Source organism: Sminthopsis crassicaudata, chromosome 3 (genome assembly GCF_048593235.1).
Source record: "Sminthopsis crassicaudata isolate SCR6 chromosome 3, ASM4859323v1, whole genome shotgun sequence".
NCBI lineage: Eukaryota > Metazoa > Chordata > Mammalia > Dasyuromorphia > Dasyuridae > Sminthopsis > Sminthopsis crassicaudata.
In genome coordinates this window covers 464,977,594-464,996,186 of record NC_133619.1, presented here as the reverse complement: position 1 = coordinate 464,996,186, position 18,593 = coordinate 464,977,594, and positions in this window count along the sequence as shown.

Below are 18,593 nucleotides of genomic sequence, written 5' to 3'. Positions count from 1 at the left end.
AGTGCGAATTATTTAATGGACAGTGTTTTTCCATGACAAGACGGCAATAGGCAAACTGACGGGGAAGAGAGATAGAATAGTGTATAAAAAAGCATGGGAAGGAAAGTGGTGGTGGTGACAAAATAAATGTCAATTACTTCACAATTTTGCCTGGGGCTGACCCTGTTCACATTCTTTTTATGATTTTATAGACTTCTATTATATTCTCCCTCAATCTTTCTATTTCCTGACTGACCAGTTCTAGTTTTTTTTTTTTTTTAAAGTCTATCCTCATATTTTACTTTTCCCCAGAGTACAGTATTAGCAAAAGGAATTCTGCTAACTTAATTAGAAAATCCTTCAAATATTGAGAATGTTTAGGGGACATTCCTTGATCCAGATGGCTAACTACTTTTATTAAGGTTATGTTTTAAAATTACAGATAAGCATTTCAGTTTTTCTTACAGAATAAAATATCAAATAAAGTTTGTTCAAAATTAGTTTTTTTCAGTATTAAGCTCTTTGAAGAAAAACTATGCCTTTTAAAATGATAAAGCCTTGCTATTCTTGTTTTTTTATTAAGATTTTTATTTTTTAAAACATATGCACAGATAATTTGACAACATTGACCTTACTTTTTGACCAAAGACTTGTGTTTCAGATTTTCTCCTCCTACCCTTCCCCCCCATGGCAAGCAATTCAATATATGTTAAACATGTTAAAATATATGTTAAATCTTACAAGTATAAACACATTTATACAATTCTCTTGCTTGCACGAGATAAATCAGATCAAAAAAAGAACATAAATGAATAGGAAAACAAAATGTAAGTGAATTATGTTTTGTGATCCACATTCAGTTCCCACAATCCTTTCTCTGGGTGCAGATGGCTCTCTTCATCACAAGATCATTGGAACTAGCCTCAATCATCTCATTGTTAGAGTCACTTTCATCAGAATTGATCATTGCACAATATTGATATTGCCATGTACCATGATCTCCTGGTTCTGCTCATTTCACTCAGCATCAGTTCATGTAAGTCTCTCCAGGCCTCTCTGAAATCATCCTGCTGATCATTTCTTACAGAACAATAATATTCCATAACATTTATAAACCATAACTTATTCAGCCATTCTCCAACTGATGGAGATCCACTCAATTTCCAGTTTCTGGCCACTGCAAAGAGGGTTGCCACAAACATTCTTGCACATATGGATTCCTTTTCCTACTTTAAGATCTCTTTGGGACATAAGCCCAGTTGAAACATTGCTGCATCAAAGGGTAAAGCATTGCTATTCTTATAAGTTTTAATTAATATATAAATATTTAATTATATTATAATTTAATTATAATTATATTTAATTATATTAATTTAATTAATTATATTTATATTAAAATAAAACAATTTGGAATTAAACCACTTTTTTGTTTGAAGCAAGAGAAACAAAAGCATATAGGCAAGAAAAGGTGAATGACTTTTTAATATCTAGACAAAGGTCTTGTTTTGACTATATAGTGGTTAGTTAGTGAGCATTTATTAATGCATTGTGCCTGACACTGTGCTAAGTGCTGAGGATAGAAGGAAAAATAAATGACAAGTTTCTGCTTTCAAGGAATCTATGTAAATTCAGGGCAGTTATTTCAGTCTTTGTTTTTGTAATCCATGCTTCTTGGGGCAATGTAATTTCTATGATGGAGATGCTCTTGAGGTGCCTTTGAGCATAACCAGTTTGCCTAAAATTCAGCATTTTGCATCCCTGCCAGGTGGGTGAAGGAAGCCTTCTTTGACAAGCTCCCTGCACCTTTAAAACTATAAATTGATCATATTCAACAGCCCTTAAAGGATGACTAAGTATTGGAACTGGGCATTCCCAGAGAATCCTGGTTTATATTATTTAAATCATTAGTCATAACTCTGTCAATGGAGTCACTGAATAGAAGTCAAATAAATGATTTATTGGCTAATTGATTAGTAGATCCTTAAATACAAGAGGTATGTAGGGTTTAGGCTATTATGTTTTTGATTATTCATATGGGCCACTTAATTTGGGTTAAAATGAGATAATAAGGGAAAAGAAGAATGGAGAGCTTTATAAACATGAGTATTCTCTGAGTCTACAGAGGTGATTCAGAGCTTAACAGCATTAGTAAAAAGACATTAGCATGTCATCAGTTTTTTGATTATAAGTAGACCAAAGGAATTGATATTATGCAGGGATTTTGCTATGTTTGTCTTCCTGTTGAAGACTATCCACAACTACAGATCTATTCAATGTGAATGGGTGGCTTAAGATACAAGTGAAAGGTGTTAAGTAAAGTTCTGTACAGCAGCTTTTTAGAAGGAACAATTCCCAACCATGACCAAAAAAGAGACTGCAATAGGAACCCTTCCAACAATCCACCCCTTCAATCCTCAGTTCTTTTATAGAGTCCCTTTTGTCTGGATGTTGCTTGTTTATTCGCCTTGTTTGATATATCTACTTTAATACCCATCAATTGGGGAATAGCTGAATAAGCTATGGCATATGAAAGTCATGGAATATTATTGTTCTATAAAAAATGATGGAAAAGCTGATTTTAGAAAGGCCTAGAAAGATGTACAAGAACTGATGTTAAGCAAAACAAGCAGAGCCAAGAATACATTGCACATAGTAACAGCAAGATTGTGCCACATTCAACTATGAAAGATTTGGTTCTTCTTAAAGGTTCAGTGATCCAAGGCAATCCCAATAAACTTTGAATAGAAAACGCCATCTGCAGCCAGAAAAAGAAATATGCTATGTTCACCTTTTTTTTTTTTCTGTTTTTTTTTTTCTTCTGTTGTGGTTTTTTCCTTTTGTTTTGATTTTTCTCTTCCAACATGATTCATAAAGAAATAGGCATTTAAAAAGTTAATATACATGTAAAAATAAATATACATAACATATCTACATATTATTGATATTAATGTAGAATATTTATTAGTTTTCTATTTTGATTTTTCTTTCCTCTAGACCTTATTTAGGTCATCTAATTCTGATCTTTTCATTCATGACCTTGACCCTGATTTTGGATAGTTCTTTGGATAATAACTTATTCACAAAGGTATAGAATCTGAAACCTTCTGGCTACAAAGATGGCTTTCTTTGAGAATGAATAATGAAAAATAAAAATTATTTACCAAATTTAGTGATCCTAATGGTACTGGGCTTTTGAAAGATACAATTGTATGATTATTTGAAAAGAAGTAAGACTTTTTTTGTTGTTGTTAAATTATATTAGTTGTTGAATCATATCAATTCTTCTTGATCTTATTTTTTATTTATTTATTTTTTTTTGACAAACATACTAAGAGTGCTTTGTAATTTCCTTCTCTAGCTCATTTTACATATGAGAAAATTAAGGCAAACAGGATAAACTGACTTATTCAGGCTCACACAGTTAGTGTCTAAAGCCAGATTTGAACTCAGACTTGGGAAACCTTCCTGGCTCTATATCCTCTATATCACCTAATGACCCAGGACTTTATACAGGAGGTATATGTTTTTTTTTTTTGTGAATAAAGTATGATAGAGTTAAATTGACTCAGCTTCAAATCCTGCTTTTGATATTTAGTAGTTAAATAACTTTAAGAAGTCACCCTTTTAAGCCACAGATTGCTCATCTGTAAAATAAGGCTATTAGAATAGATGGCTTCTAAGGGCCTTTCCAGCTCTGGATATATGATCTTATAATCTAGTACTTTCTTAGGGAACAATCACATATAGTTAGTGGTTATTGATCCATAAGAATGCTTCTAATTATTGGAGACAGTAAAGTACAACAGAAAGAACACCAGTTTTAGGTTCAAATATTGCCTTAGAAATTTGCTATTCTTGTGAATTTTCACAACTCATAACCTCTCTGGACATCAGTGTCCACGTCTGTAAAATGAGGGGATTGAACCATATGACCTTTATGATTTACTCAAAATCCACAATATATAATCTATAATCCACAGATCCAATCTTTCTAAAAGGTATATAATGCCACAAAACAAAATAAAACAAGAACAAAGTTTTCTGAAATGGTCTATTAATTTTTTCACCTTTGGATATAAATAGGAGTGTATAGAAAGCAGCTGTAATTCATTGGCAGCACTGGTGGTTAAATTTCCAGTGTGAAAATTTATATCTCAGACATTTTATAATCTTATAATCACCACAATTCAAGGGTTGATTTGTTTGTTACTTTGTTGATTTTTTAGACATAAGAAAGTATTTATAATACAGATTAAACTTTAAAAGTGTGTTCATGCTTAAATTTTTAAAAAAAATTTTGCCTCAAAGAGCTTGGTTATTAAATATTTACCAGTATACCCTTTATTGTTCTCTTAAAAACAGATTGAATTTAGAAAAACTTAGAAGGCTTAGGGATTGAAACCATCCCTAGACTGGAGGCCTGGAGATCACAGGATAATAATAGTACCAATATCAACAGCAGCAAACAATAACAATAATGATGATGATAACTGGCATTCATATAGCACTTTAATGTTTGCAAAGTGTTTTACATCCATGATCCCATTTGAACCTCACAATGTGTCAGAAGATAGAGCATTTGGAACCAACCTTTTCTTCCTCCAGACAGGCTTTAGCTGCTGCAGACAAAACTCTGACCTGGATGGAACACTGACTGAATGCTGCTGGGCCTTTCTTAATGCAGAAAATGAAGATACATTTGTCAATTACAGATTGAGAAGACTACAAGGACCAGGGAAAAATCTTAACAGAATTATATTTATATATTAAAGGCTGCTATACTGAAGCATATAATCTAGTTTTAATTTGTTATGCTGTGTGATTCAGTATTTAACAGCAGGACAGGAAAAAAAGAAATGTTCATTATTTTTAGTGTAATTTGTAAGCAATTCTTATGTAGCTGAGTTTCTCCTGATGGTATCCAGGCAACAGGCATTACCAAAAGCGTATGTTGCACCCACTGCCCTTTGTATAAATTTTTATTAAACCTTTAAAAAATATTTGTCTATAATTAGCATTTCCAGTGTTTCCCAAATCATTTATTATCTAAATCCTAGTACTTGGACTAAAATTAATGTAGTTAATAATGAATATACTTTTAATTAGCTGTTATTTTAGTTTGAATTTCATTTGGGATTTTTAAACTTTTTTTTCTCTCATGTGAATCTTTTCTTTGGAAAAAATGTGGGGAGTGGAGGAGTAGGTGATTTTTTTCTCTTTTAAAATATAATTCTTTTTTTCTCTTTTTTATTAATTTTATAATTATAACATTTTTTTGACAGTACATATGCATGCATAGGTAATTTTTTTTTTTTACAACATTATCCCTTGGACTCTCTTCTGTTCCGAATTTTTCCCCTCCTTCCCTCCATCCCCTCCCCCAGATGGCAGGCATTCCCATACATATTAAATATCTTATAGTACATCCTAGGTACAATATATATGTGCATAACCGAATTTTGTTGTTGTTGTTGTTGCAAAGGAAGAATTGTATTCGGAAAGTAAAAATTATCTGGGAAGAAAAACAAAACAAAAAAAAAAGCTCAGTTTACACTCATTTCCCAGTGATCCTTTTCTGGGTATAGCTGATTCTGTCCATCATTGATCAATTGGAATTGGATTAGCTCTTCTCTATGTTGAAGATATCCACTTCCATCAGAATACATCCTCACAGTATTGTTGTTCAGGTGTATAAAGATCTCCTAGTTCTGCTCATTTCACTCAGCATCAGTTGATGTAAGTCTCTCCAAGCCTCTCTGTATTCCTCCTGTTGGTCATTTCTTACGGAGCAATAATATTCCATAACATTCATATACCATAATTTACCCAACCATTCTCCAATTGATGGACATCCATTCATCTTCCAGTTTCTAGCCACTATGAAAAGGGCTGCCACAAACATTTTGGCACATACCGGACCCTTTCCCTTCTTTAGTATTTCCTTGGGATATAAGCCCAGTAGTAGCACTGCTGGATCAAAGGGTATGCACAGTTTGATAACTTTTTGGGCATAATTCCAGATTGCTCTCCAGAATGGTTGGATTCTTTCACAACTCCACCAACAATGTATCAGTGTCCCAGTTTTCCCACAGCCCCTCCAACATTCATCGTTATTTGTTCCTGTCATCTTAGCCAATCTGACAGGTGTGCAATGATATCTCAGAGTTGTCTTAATTTGCATTTCTCTGATCAATAGTGATTTGGAACACTCTTTCATATGAGTGGAAATAGTTTTAATTTCATCATCTGAAAATTGTCTGTTCATATCCTTTGACCATTTATCAATTGGAGAATGGCTTGATTTCTTATAAATTAAAGTCAATTCTCTGTATATTTTGGAGATGAGACCTTTGTCAGAACCTTTAACTTTAAAAATATTTTCCCAATTTGTAACTTCCCTTCTAATCTTGTTTGCATCAGTTTTGTTTGTGCAGAAACTTTTTAATTTGATGTAATCAATCCTCTATTTTGTGATCAATAATGCTCTCTAGTTCTCTCTTGGACACAAACTCCTTCCTTCTCCACAAGTCTGAGAGGTAAACCATCCCATGTTCCTCCAATTTATTTATGATCTCATTCTTTATGCCTAAATCTTGGACCCATTTTGATCTAATCTTAGTATGTGGTGTTAAATGTGGGTCCATGCCTAATTTCTGCCATACTAATTTCCAGTTTTCCCAGCAGTTTTTGCAAATAATGAATTCTTATCCCAGAAATTGGGATCTTTGGGTTTGTCAAACACTAGATTGCTATTTTTATTCACTATCTTGCCCTGTGAACCTAACCTATGCCACTGATCAACAAGTCTATTTCTTAGCCAATACCAAATGGTTTTGGTGACTGTTGCTTTATAATATAGTTCTAGATCAGGTACAGCAAGACCACTTTCATTTAATTTTTTTTTTTCATTAATTCCCTTGAAATTCTCGACCTTTTGTTGTTCCATATGAATTCTGTTGTTATTTTTTCTAGATCATTAAAATAGTTTCTTGGAAGTCTGATTGTTATAGCACTAAATAAATAGATTAGTTTAGGGAGTATTGTCATCTTAATTATATTCGCTCGGCCTATCCAAGAGCATTGAATGTCTTTCCAATTATTTAAATCTGACTTTATTTTTGTGGCAAGTGTTTTGTAGTTTTGCTCATATAATTCCTGACTTTCCTTTGGTCGATATATTCCCAAATATTTTATACTATCGACCGTTATTTTGAATGGAATTTCTCTTTGTATCTCTTGCTGTTGGATTGTGTTGGTAATGTATAAAAATGCTGAGGATTTATGTGGACTTATTTTGTATCCTACAACTTTGCTAAAATTCTGAATTATTTCTAATAGCTTTTTAGCAGAGTCTTTGGGGTTCTCTAAGTATACCATCATGTCATCTGCGAAAAGTGATAATTTGATTTCCTCATTTCCTACTCTAATTCCTTGAATCTCTTTCTCAGCTCTTATTGCTGAGGCTAGCATTTCTAGTCCTATATTGAATAGTAATGGTGATAGTGGGCAACCTTGTTTCACTCCTGTTAAATATAATTTTTAGAGAAGATATAGAAAATTCTTGATTCTTTGAATAATGAACATTAAATTGTGAAAAACAGTGATTTGACTCTAGAATGGACAGGGTTCCAGATTGTAGTTTTAAGGTTCTATGTTGACTTTATATTCAACTTTCTTGTTAAAAAGTGACTCAGGACTTGAAACAAATGAGCTGCGATATATGCTGAGATATGTATTTTGAATTTTTTAGTTCTGTGAAGCAACAATTTTATAAATTTATGTAGTGCTTTAAAATTTATAAAGTACTATTCCCACAACAACCTCATTAAATAAGTAGTATAAGAATTATTATGTTCATTTTATAGATGAGGAAAGTGAGGTTTGAAGAGGTACAATGACTTGCCCAGGTTCACAAAACTAGTAAATATTACAGCCAGGAATGCAACCTTAGCTTTCTGTATTGATCCTCCCATGCCCAATATGCTGCTTCTCTAAGCATATATCTCAAAGGAAGCTCAATGTATTTCCTCATAGGATTACCTGTATACGATGGGATCTAACATGAGGGCATTATTTTGGGGTCATTACTTTTAAAATATATGAACGAAGACAAACTTATGATGTAGTAAATCCTTAGTCCCTCCTCTCCCAGTATATATTTATTGTGAAGAAATTGGACAATGAAGTACTTCTCTTTAGATAACAGAAGCTGAAGTAGGTTAGGCCTTTGGAAAAATAAAAGTAAGAGTTGGCCATTGGCTTTGATTCCTACAAGATAAGAATCCCTGATATTTGATGTCAGTCGTGCCTCATGACTCTAGTGCATGATGAAAATGTTTATGTTCAGAGATGAGCATGAAGCAACCCCAAGAACAAAAATGCAGAGGCTGAGTCCTACACTGGATATGTGCTTAAGAAAATTTGATTGGTAATTTAACTCTGGCTTTGATTGTTAGAATTCTCCCTAATCCAGAACCTTACTCTAATCTAGAGAAGATGTGAGGTTTTTTTTATTTTTTAGAGAGTATTTTATTTTTCCTCCAGTTACAAGTTAAGAAAATTTTTAACATTCATTTTTACAAGATTGTAAATTCCAAATTTTTTCCCCTTCTCCTTCTCTTCCTTTCTTTTGAGTGGTATTAGATTTTATAAAAAGGGTTTTTTGATGCCTTTTGTTTTAATATCAGAATACTTTATAGAAATATTCCCCTCCCACTGTCGTTCAATCCCCCCTCTTTATCACTTAACTGTCCTTGCTAATAAAATTTAACAATTAAACAGATCACAAAATATAATACATTTGATAACAAACAAAATGCATAAAAAACCCATTGGTATGAGATTCTCTTCTCACTAGTGGAAATTAATGTGTTCCACCTGCATGAGGGATGGGATGGAGTTCACATGAGTGGATCAATTTCATTAATGAATATGGATGCAAAAATCCTAAATAAAATGCTAGCTAAAAGATTACAACAATATATTACAAAGATTATGCATTATGGTCAAGTGGGAATTATACCAGGAATGAAGAAATAGTAAAATAGCAACAAAATTGATTATATCAATAACACAAATTAAAAAACCCATATGATTATATCAATAAATAAAGAAAATTTTTTTGATAAAGTACAAAACTTATTTCTATAAAAAATACTAAAAAGTATTGGTATAAATGGATTTTTTCCTTAAATTGATAAAAATTTATCTAAAACCATCAGCTAGGGGATTCTAGAAGGATGTTAGAGTAGGTCAGAAAATTCCAAGCCCTGTGGATTTCCTCACAAACAAAATGAAATTTCTCCTTAGGGTGAACATAGACTAGTGAAAAATAAAAAAGACTTGGGGCAGAACTAGGTCCTCCTGGGACAATCTGAGAAGATACAAATAATGACCCCAGGACTAGGATTTAATAAATGTAAAGTGTAAACACCTCTAGGCTAGTTCTGCAGAAACAGCCAGCAGAGAGCCTGGTGCTAGCTGGGTTTGTCGGGAGCTTCAACCTGAATCACAGAAACTTCACCTGCTGTTAGGGTTTGAATCCCTGAAACCTCTGCTGAGTAGCAAGGCCAGCTCCAGCTGTGCTGCAAAGGCACCCTGGGTGAGAAGGAACCAGCACCCTCAGTGAGTGCTGAAGCAGTGGGACAATGTTGGCTGCAGGCACTTGCAGGAGAGGGGAGCTTTTAGTTTGGGGTTCCAGGTCTGAGGGGGGAGCTGAAATAAAATCAGAGGCACCATCTCTTTCCCTTTGACCCCCTAAAATTAGAGGTGCTAACACTAATAGTTCTCATAAAAAATGGACAAAGTAGAAAGAACCCAACCATTGAAGCTTACTTTGAGAGGGGAGGAGTGATTGTGGCTTCAAGGGAGCAGAGGTCTTTCCTGCACAAAGACCAAAAGTTCAGATAAGAAAAGCATTAACTACACCTTTATCACCATCATTCATCCTTTGAAAGGCTTTTAAAAAAACCCTAAAAACCACCCAGGAGTGTCTGTGAGAAAAGCAGTGTGGAAAAAGCCTTTTCTTGGAACAATGATTGCACCCTGCCTTTCCAAAGGTGAACAGAGCTCAAATAGATTAAGTAACAAATAAGACAAATGATTTAAAAAAAAAAACTTAAAAAAGAATCTGACCATAAACAACTACTATTATGATAGGGAAGATAAAGCTATAGACTCAGAAAATAGCAATGACATAAGAACTACTAAAAAATTAAAAAAAAAATGAATTGGATTGAAACCATTAAGAGTGAGTGAGCTTTAAAAAGAAATAGCAAATGATTTTAAAGTCAAATAAGAGTGTTAAACATTGACAAATTAAAAGGATATATGAAGGAAGATGGTATCTGCAACCAGAGAAAGAACTGTTAAATAGAAGTATGTATAGAATACTTTTAAATCTTTACATATAAATATTTATACATACACATATACATAAATATATATACCCATATGTGTATTTTTAAAGATATACACACACACATTCCATCTATCATCTAGACCCTATTTGGGTATAATGGTAGGCATCTCTGGGGGAGAGAAGAAAAAAGGAAAAAGAAAGGAATACATCAAAACTTTATTATATATTAAAAAGGACTAGCAAGCTGTACATAATGGATTTGCAGTTTCATGTGCAATCATCTTTTTTTTATTTTACTATGTTATGGAAATGTTTGTATGATTACATAAAATTAAAATTTTTTAAAATTAAAAAATAAAGCTTCTGGATCTTCTCATTAATGTTTTTAAATGCATAAAATAAAATGCATAAGATTACAAAGCAAATGAATCATATGAACATGGTTACCAATATATGTTTTTTAAAAGTCTGTTTATGTCATGTATATGATTTAAGAACTCTTTAAGCTTAATTTCCTTGAATTTCCATTTCTGGAAGACCCTCTAGAATAAAAGTAAATTAAGAAAGGGTTCAAGTTCCAGTGCTGCCACTTAACTATCCAAATTCCTTTGATCATAAGCAATTTGATTGGTTCTAAGATTTAAGAGGTAGCTAGATAGTGGAGTAAAGAGAATGCTGGGCTAGAGTCAGGAAAACTCCTCTTTAGGAGCCCAAATCCTGCCTTAGACTAGCAGTATGAGCAAATCACTTGTTCCTGTATGCCTCAATTTATTCATCTATAATGAGCTGGAGAAAGAAATGGCTAACTACTCCAATATCTTTGCCAAGAAAACCCTAAAGAGTTGCAAAAGATTTGGACAGGACTGAACAACAAATCCTTGCTGAAAAGAACACTTGTCATCCAGTCAGGCTTGAAGCTGAAGGTGGAGAAGATTATGGTTAATCAGTGTGTCCATCCCTCCAGCGAATGGTCCAGTGAATCAATTCTTCTTGCTCTCTCTAGCAGATGGTTCCCAGACAGCTGAGCAACCTCAGAAGTTCATTGTAGGGAACATCTACAATAGACCCACAACTGTTCTGCAATTTATGTTACTGTCTATGGGACACTTAAAGACTGAATTGCTCATAACAAATCTGAAGCTGGATTTCAACCCAGTTTTTCCTGTTTCTGATGGGCAAGTTCTCTTGGAGACATATTGCCTTTTGAGGCACTTTTTGTAAACCACTAAATTTATCAATTTAAAATATTTGTGGTACTGTTTTAGTATTTTCTTACCTCTGTTACCTCCTTGTCCAGATATCTGCTGCTCTCCTGCTCAAATAATGCATATAAAAATGCCAATCACATCATAAATCATCATCTCAATGGAATTATTGTTATTATTATTAGTAGTAATAGCAATATTCCTGACCATATTTAAGTGATAGTTGATTTAATCTCACTTGGCTGAGATATCCTAGCAGTAAGTAGCTAGCTCAGAGGCCTCTGTACAATAAGCTGAAACTGGGCAGATGGAAGAAATGCTATCTGGGACTAATGAAGCACAACTTCAAAGAAATGCTACACAGTTGTCACCTGTTGTGTAAAAGCAGCTACAGATAGAGAGGAATGGGGGATGGGACATAGAAGGGGGAAGAGAGCTTTTTTTGAAAATAGTTGTCAGCCAGCCAGAGGAGGAGGCAGAGGTACAAACAGCAAGGTTTGGTATTGGAGCCATAGTCATGAGCAGATGGGCAGAACACACAAAAAGGTTGCTTACTATTCATGGATCTTTTCAGTGACCATTGGAAAACAATGTTATTAGTATGGCCATTGTGAGATATGAAGGAAAATGCCATATGCTTTTTGCTCTCAGTTATCCATACTTAGGGATATAGATAACTAAACAGATAATCCCAAAGAATAGATAACAGATAATTTATTTATGATTATTTTTAGAATGCATAATTAATTTTCTAGCAGCTGTGACTTTCCATATTTTATGTAGCTTAGGCTGATAGTACAATTAATTAGTTTGCTCAATTTAACAGATTGCAATGGAAGAAAAAGACACCTAAGTGTGTGTGTGTATATATATATATATACTTATATCTTTAAGTATGTATATAAGCATATCCCACCTTATATCTTTAATTGGGTCCATGAAGACCTTATATTAGGTAAAATTATGTTACAGAGGGCTACTGTCTACCATGTATGTCTGCTATGTCTACTATGTATCACGCAATATACATAATTAGGAGAGTTTACGATGTTTTTGGGACATCCAGTTTGAAATGTCTAATAGAATGACTTATAGATCATGCTGGATGAATATGGGGAAATGAAGTTGTTAAGCTTGGAAATTGGAAGATATAAAAGGGATATTTTATTTCTGCCTTCAAATATTTGAATGACAATATAGAAAAGACTTGTTCTTTTTGGCTCCAAAGCTGAGTACCATGTCCAATGGGAAGTAGAAAAGATAAATAAGTTTAATGTAAGAAAATACTTCCTACCAATTAGATCTAAATTTAAAGGTATAATGATTTCCTTTATGGCAATGGGTTGTCTCTTATTGAAAATCCTCTACTACTCTGGAGTATATGAGATCTGACTCTTCTGACACTATTTTCATCATTGATATTCTTCCTTTCTCTTACTTGTTCTATTTGTACTATATTCATTAAAGATATATAGAGATAAACATTCTATTTATCTTGTATGATGGTTTGTGAACTATAATATGTAAGGATGTTGAATTTGTAATTGATTTTTTTTTTGCTTATATTCTTTGATAAGGAAACAATTCTCCCCAATACAGATAATTTTTGGTATTACCAGGTAAACTACTACTATTATGGGAGCAACTTGTTAATGGTTGCTGGGTATTACAGGAGCCACCTACTAGTGGCTGCTGAGATCTGATTCTGACCAGCCAATACATCCCTTCATATGAGAGGATGATGATGATACAAGGAGACTGAGAAACAGTTGCTTTCTCTGACTTCTCTCCTCTTCCCTCTTGCCTCCAATTTATTTTATTCCCAATTCACAAGCAACATCTACATCAGCAAATGCTGATTTGCAATTCCTTCAAGTGTGTTATGATTCAAAGCTGTGGAGGCTTTTGGAGAATCGACCTACTCCTTCACACTTAAGCATCTTTAAAAAAAAAAAAAAGAAATCAATTACTATTATTACAAAAGAACATTTTAAAATTAATAATTCATTTTACAATGCTTTATGATTTACAAAGCTCATGACATGTAATCCTACATCAATGGCTTCTTATAGAATAAGAAACATTTGGGGAACTCTCACTTATCTGGCTTGCTGTCCCATGTAGGAGAATTATGAGAATATCATTACGTGACAGTCCAGCTACTCCCTTTATAAGTATTCATACTTGAAAGGTATAAAATATATGTTTTATTTACACACTAATGCCTATCAAAATGATTCTAATCCAAGCCCAGAGAGTACTGAGAATCTTCCTATCTTCATAGCCACATCCCTGCACCCCTACTCCCTACAAATTTATAATACTTACCTGAATGAGGAAACAAAAAGAGAGAAAACTCAGGTTTGTTGTTTTCCATTGTCCTTTATCTGCTGTAAATACTTCCCCTTGGAAGCAGTATGGTACACTGGAAAGAACACTGGATTCACTCCTCAAGTTCAAATCATGATTCTTGGACATTAGAAATCTTGTATATACCCAGTCTAAACTTTGGGGTGAAAGTTGTTGTTGTCAGGCTAACAATTTTACTATATTTCCATATATTGGAAAAAGAATCATATAATTTTTTGTCAATACATCCAACCTATAACTCCCAAATACACCCTTCAAGGGTCATCTAGCCTTTCCATCATGAGAGTGAATCTACTACTTGTAATACAGTCCATTTTCCTTATGGATAATTCTAGTAAGAAGATTTTTCCTGACATCAGTCTTAATCTTTTCCCTTTGCAGCTTGTGCTCATGTTTATTGTTCTGGTCTGTGGGGTCAAACAGAACAAATCTAGTTCCTGTGGCATCTATGTAGTATATCTGTTTATCATGAAAATATTTTTAAAAAAGGTGAACATTTGGATTGGGGAGAAACTTGGGAGCAATTAACATGCCTCCTGAATAAAAATAAATTTTGAAAATTTTATTTCAGGAGAACTGATTTTCTTTGTAATCATATATTTTTTATTTTATATATTTTAAAACATTATTCTGAGAAAGGTCTATAGGATCATCAGACTGCCAAAAGGATTCTTGACACAAAGGGAGAGAAATGATTGTTTCTCTCTTGAATTAATAACTAATTAACATATTGAAGCCAAGATTTTTACTCTTTTCTACTTCCTAAAACAGAAATCAACCAGTATGGGAAATCTTGCTAAAAGATTTACTGAAGCCAATATCTAATCAGACAATAAAAAGTTCTAAGTTCCAGCTAGTGGGACAATTCCTGCCCATTATCTTTATTCAGATAGGTCTGGGGAAATGTCGATTCTCCCTTATGTCAGACAAGTGTTTTGGAAATTTATAAGTCTTTTTGATCAAGATTTGGGTGAATAAAACCCAAGGCCCTCATTGGAATATATAACCTAGCCTCACATTGTAATAATCATTCTCTTATTAATTATTAACCAATCAGTTGATTGCCATCCTCAGGAACACCTACTTTTCCAAGGGCATATATACAAACTATGACCCCACTGCCATGAGGGATCTTTGGTCTAAGACAGATGACCAAATAACCATTTTTTTTTATTAATAAACATGCTAGCTTTAATAATAAAATGATCAAATCACCTAGAACTATGTCTCTCAAACTTTAAATATGCCACAAAAGAAAGTTTAAGAATCCCTGATTTAGGGACTTGACTCAAATAATTCCTCTCACCAAAAATCCCTACTTATTCCTCTAATTAAAAGTGATTATCTCCCTGTTCAAAGTTGTCATAATACTGCCTGCACCTCTTCTTTATACCTATTACATTTCCTTTTGTCATATGTATATTTGTGTATACACCTTTTTGCCTGTTAATCTGTTAGCTCCTTGAAGACAGGGTCTGTGTTCTTTTTCCTCAGTGGTCAGCAAGTGGTTCATACATGATGGCACTTATTTGATGTTTTTTAAAGTGAAGTTAGAAATCTCTATACAGATGAAAAAAAAAACTATTTATTTGCAGAGTGAGAGAAATGATTGATTATAAAAGGTATATATCCCAAATCTTCTTGAACTTACAGTTATGTTTGCAAGAATCATATTGAAGTTCAGGAAAAGATATTTTATTTTCCAGAATTCATTTTTTGACCCCCTTTCTTTCTGACAATAGACCATGTGATTTTTTGCAGCTTCAGCTTTGGATTCTTGCAAACTATCACATTAGAAGAATTTTTAAAGTGTAGTTCAAGTTACTTTGTGAAAGGTAAACCTGCTTCTCTGACAAATTTAGATCTTTCCCCCAAAGGAACTTTAAAAATAAAATAAAAATAACCTCACCATTTTGTGAGTGTTCACCTAACAATGTTGAAGAAGAGACACTTTCATTAATTACCTATCCACTTTTAAACCCCTTGGGCTACTTATACCTTCTTTCTTTAGAGATCCATTTCTCTTTCCTTTAGAAATCTTAAAAATAAAATGTGAATGCAGAATTCTCAACATCAATCCAGGAAATGTCAGCTAGTTGTTTTCCTCTCTAACACATTCCTTACATTGTGGCTATTTAAAACTTTCTACTTTATCCTCAATCTTCTAACCCTACTCCTACCTAGACCCTCTGAGTGGATTATCTCAACTCATTCTTTCCTAGGAAGGTAAAGGCCATTCAGCACAAGCTCCTTCAACTCTCCTTGTCCAGACCTCAAACTTATCACCATTTTTTATTTTCCTTCTGTGCCCTTGCCTCCATTTCATTCAACTTCCTTTGTGAAATTGCTTTCTCATATATTTATATAATTCTTTAAAGTTTTCAGAGCATTTGCAAATACCTCATTTGATCCTCACAACAACTCTTGGAAGTAGGCTATTATTCTCATTTTATAGATAAGGAAAAGGGTAGACAATAGTTTATTGACTTGTCTAAGTTCACCCAGCTAGTGAATCTCTTAGAGTGGGTTTGAACTTAGAATTTGATTTTAGAATCAAGTGCTTCTCCCAGCTATCTATATATATCTGACACATATACTTTAAAATGTTTTTTTCTCTACTGGTTCCATCCTCTTAATTCTTATACATGTCAGAATAATCCCTAGATTAAAAATACTTTCTGTTTATCTTTTAAACCCCTCCCCCCTTCAGTTACCATTCCATCTCTACCTTTCATAGCCACACCTTTTCTAAGTCAATGCCATTTACATTCCCTGCTTCCCTTGATTTATACTCACTCCACACTTCTTTCCAATCTGGGTTTGCTTTCTGACACTGCCATTGAAATCGCTCTATCAAAATGCAACTTTTATCACTAAATTTCATGAATTTGCCTCAATCTCTATTCTCTTTATTTATTTTTTATTTATTATTATTATTTTTTTTTTGGTAATTATTTGACATTGTGTACTAACCTGTTCTTTTGGGCATTTTTTTGTAGATCCATGATACTTTTTTGTTTTAGCCCTCTCTCCTCTGATTTCTCAAATCTATCCTTTTATCTTCTCTGCTGGTTTCCCTTTCTCTTTTCACCTCCTTATTGCTTCAGGGTTCTGACATTAGTAGTCTTATTTTACCATCATACCTTCAACTTTAGTGATCTTAACAAATCTCATGACCTTAATTCCATGTGGATAAGTCCTATATTTATACCTAGAGCTCTGCCTTCTCCTATGAGTTCCACTTGTCTGCCAAGTGGAGATTGTTTGTTGCCTCAAAATCATACTGTCTTTGGCCCAAACCTGTCCCTCATTTTGATTTCTGATTTGGTACCATTTCTCCAGGTACCATGACTGAAACCTCAATTTTATCTTTCTCTATCATAATTCTCAAAACTAATTAGTTGAAATGTTTAACAACCTTACCACTGCAATTTCTGTCCCAATCTTTCTACCTCCACTGTTACCAACTTCAAGTTCATTACCTCTTATTTTCACTACTGCAATAGTTTGCTGCTTTTAGTTGCTATCAGTTCTACATCATCCTGCTTTGTCAAAGGAATCTTCCACATTCAAAGATTTAATGGTGGTATCCAACTACTCAAAACTCTTAAGGGACCAACCAAATGTAATCCATTTTCCTTAGTCTTGCATTCAACAATCAATCAAACATCAATTTACCTTTATAACCTCACTTCCTATTTTTACCTTTCAGATATTTTGTTTCAGCTAAACTAGATTATCAATTGCCTTCCACCTGGGATTTATTTATTTTTGCTGTACAAAGCATTTTTTCTTATGTTTGGAATGTGGATTGGTCATTAGGTGACATCCTCTTTATTTAACTCATCAGCCCAGTAACTACATCTTAAAATCCAAATTTTCCTTTAAGGCTCAGTTCAAGATCTATTTTCTGCAGTAGGCTTTTTTGATTATCCCATCTCTTCCCCTACGATCTCTATCCAAATTGAAATCCTACTCATTCTTAAAAACTCAGCTCACTTGTCTCCTCATTCATTTGAATTTCTCTCAGAAATGAATTTTTCTCCCAATTATTATGGTTTTGTTTGTTATCTCTATTGTACATTTATTGTGTTCATATTTTTTTCTTATCCAGAAAGCTCCTAGAGGAAGGAACTATATTCTGTTTATCTTTGTGTTTTCCTTCAAATCCTATGTAGGTAGCACAGTGCTTTGAATATAATGCTGCTTAAAAAAAAATCATTTGACACATTAAGACCATAGGATCTATAGCTGGAAGGGACAATAAAGATAATCTATTCCAATTTTTTCATTTTACAGATGAGGAGGCTAAGGCCCAGAAAGTTTAAATGGCTTGCTTAAAGCCAAACAGGCAGTAATTAATGGTCTAAATTTGAATCTACATCCTGACAACAAATCCATTTTTCTTTTCACTACACCATTCAGACTCTCAGAGAAGGCCTTACAAAGAAAACATTCCCCATTTTGTTTTTGAACTGCCTGAATTGTGTTTTAAAATATTCAGTAATTTTAAAAATTCAGTATTTCAGATACTTTGCATATACTCTTTGTTTAGAGCTGACACTTGGGCTGCTGTAAAAGTAACAATGCTTTATAAGCAGGTGTTGACTTGCATATTGCCTTCCTGAAACCGATAGAAAGGCAATGTGCCACTGTTAATTATCCAGCAAATGAGTTCA